Raw genomic sequence first — 3,046 nt, 5'->3', positions numbered from 1 at the left:
GGGATGCCCAAGGCATCCCAAGCCAAATTCAAGGACACCAAAAAGCCTAAGCTTGGGGATGCCCCGGGAAGGCATCCCCTCTTTCGTCTTCAATCCATCGGTAACATTACTTGGAGCTATATTTTTATTCACCACATGATATGTGTTTTGCTTGGAGCGTCTTGTATCGTAGGAGTCTTTTCTTTTTGTTGTGTCACAATCATCCTTTCTGCACACCTTTTGAGAGAGACATGCACTCATCATGATTTTGCTAGAATGCTCATCGTGCTTCACTTATATCTTTTGAGCTAGATAATTTTGCTCTGTGTGCTTCACTTAGATCTTTTAGAGCACGGCGGTGCATAACTTGGTAGTTGGCTTGTGCTATGAAAGTAGTCCCAAAGGTGATAGGTACCCAAAGAGGATACAAAAACCTCCATCTTCATGTGCATTGAGTAGAAAGAGAAGTTTTGATTCCTCTCAATTAGTTTTGAGACGTGGATTTGGTAATATTAAGAGTTATGTTAGTAGGGTGTTGTTAATCTAGAAATACTTGTCTTGAAGTTAGTGATTCCCGTAGCATGCACGTATGGTGAACCGCTATGTTAGCAAGTCGGAGCATAATTGATATATTGATTGTCATCCTTTGTGTTGCGGTCGAGATCGCGCAATGGTTAACACCTACCAACCCTTCCCCTAGGAGTATGCGTTTAACACTTTGTTTCGATTACTAATAAAAACTTTTGCAACAAGTATGTGAGTTCTTCATGACTAGTGAGAGTCCATGGTATAGATGCACTTTCACCTTCCACCATTGCTAGCCTCTCTAGTGCCGCGCAATTCTCGCCGGTGCATAAACCCACCATATGCCTTCCTCAAAACAGCCACCATACCTACCTACTATGGCATTTTTATAGCCATTCCGAGATACATTGCCATGCAACTCCCACTGTTCATATCATGACTTATGCCGTCACTCTCATATTGCCATTGCATGATCGTAAGTTAGCTAGCGAGATGTTTCAACGTCATACGCCAAGCTAGATCGTTGCACATCCCGGTACACTGCTAGAGGCATTTCCTATAGAGTCATCATCGTTCTGAGCTTTGAGCTGTGAGTAAATAAAAGTGTGATGATCATCATTATTAAAGCATTGTCCCATGTGTGTAAAAAAGAAGAAGAGGCCAAAGAGCCAAAAGAGAGGCCCAAGAGCCCAAATAAAATAAATAAAAAAGAGAGAAAAAGAGAGAAGGGACAATGGTACTATCTTTTTCCACACTTGTGCTTCATAAAAGCACCATGTTCTTCATGATTGAGAGCCACTCGTTTCGTCACCACCATATGCTAGTGGGAATCTATTATATAACTTGGCTTGTATATTCCAGTGATGGGCTTCCTCAAATTGCCCTAGGTCTTTGTGAGCAAGCAAGTTGGATGCACACCCATTAGTTCTCCTTTTGAGCTTTCACATACTTATAGCTCTAGTGCATTCTTGGTATGGCAATCCCTACTCATTCACATTTATATCTATTAATGGGCATCTCCATAGCCTTTTGATATGCTGAGTCAATGTGACCATCTCCTCCTTTTTTGTCTCACAACCACCACCACACTCTATTCCACCTACAATGCTATATCCATGGCTCACGCTCATGTATTGCATGATAGTTATAAAAGGTTTGAGAAAGTAAGAGTGCGAAAAAAATTACTCGGCCAATACCGGGGTTGTGCATGATTTAAATTAGTTGTGTGAGGATGATGGAGCATAGCCAGACTATATGATTTTGTAGGGATAACTTTCTTTGGCCTTGTTATTTCAAAAGTTCATGATTACCTTGCTAGTTTGCTTGAAGTATTATTGTTTTCATGTCAATAGCAAACTATTGTTTTGAATCTTACAGATCTGAACATTCATGTCACACGAAAGAAGTTGCAAAGGACAACTATGCTAGGTAGCATTCAACATCAAAAATTCAGTTTTTATCACTTCCCTACTCGAGGACGAGCAGGAGTTAAGCTTGGGGATGCTTGATACGTCTCCAACGTATCAATAATTTTGATGGTTTCATGCTATTATCTTGTCAATCTTTGGATGTTTTGTATGCCTTTTATATCTTTTTTGGGACTAACCTATTAACTTAGTGCCAAGTGCCAGTTCCTGTTTTTTCCGTGTTTTTGACCCTTTTCAGAGGAGGATTTTAAATGGAGTCCAAACAGAATAAAACTTCCGAAAAGATTTTTTTCGAAACAGAAGAAGATCGGGAAGCTTGAGAACCAAGGCAGGGGGCCACCAGGGACCCCACAAGCCCCCTAGCCGTGGCCAGGGGGCCCGCACCTCCTAGGCTTGTGGGATCCGTGGGCCACCTCTGCCCTAGGTCTTTCGCCTGTAAATTCCCATAAATTCTAGAAAAAATCAAGAGATCATCGAAAGTACTTTTCTGCCGCCGCAAGCTTCTGTCTCCGCGAGATCCCATCTGGGCACATTCTGGTACCGTGACGGAGGGGCGATTCGGATACAGAGGGTTTCTTCATCAACACCATGACCTCTCCGATGATGCGTGAGTAGTTCACCATAGACCTACGGGTCCATATCTTGTAGCTAGATGGCTTCTTCTCTCTCTTGGATCTTCAATACAAAGTTCTCCATGATCTTCATGGAGATCTATCCGATGTAATCTTCTTTTGCGGTGTGTTTGTCGAGATCCGATGAATTGTGGATTTATGATCAGATTATCTATGAATCTTATTTGAGTTTCTTCTGATCTCTCTTATGCATGATTTCATATCCTTGTAATACTCTTCGAGTTGTGGGTTTTGTTTGGCCAGCTTGATCTATGATTCTTGCAATGGGAGAAGTGCTTGGTTTTGGTTTCATACCGTGCGGTGACCTTACCCAGTGACAGAAGGGGTAGCGAGGCACGCGTCGTGTTGTTGCCATCAAGGGTAAAAAGATGGGGTTTTCATCATTGGCTTGAGTTTATCCCTCTACATCATGTCATCTTGCTTAAGGCATTACTCTATTCGTCATGAACTCAATACACTAGATGCATGTTGGATAGCAGTCGA

The sequence above is a fragment of the Hordeum vulgare genome, chromosome 7H, assembly GCF_904849725.1.
Source record: "Hordeum vulgare subsp. vulgare chromosome 7H, MorexV3_pseudomolecules_assembly, whole genome shotgun sequence".
Taxonomy (NCBI): domain Eukaryota; kingdom Viridiplantae; phylum Streptophyta; class Magnoliopsida; order Poales; family Poaceae; genus Hordeum; species Hordeum vulgare.
This window is presented reverse-complemented; position numbering follows the sequence as displayed.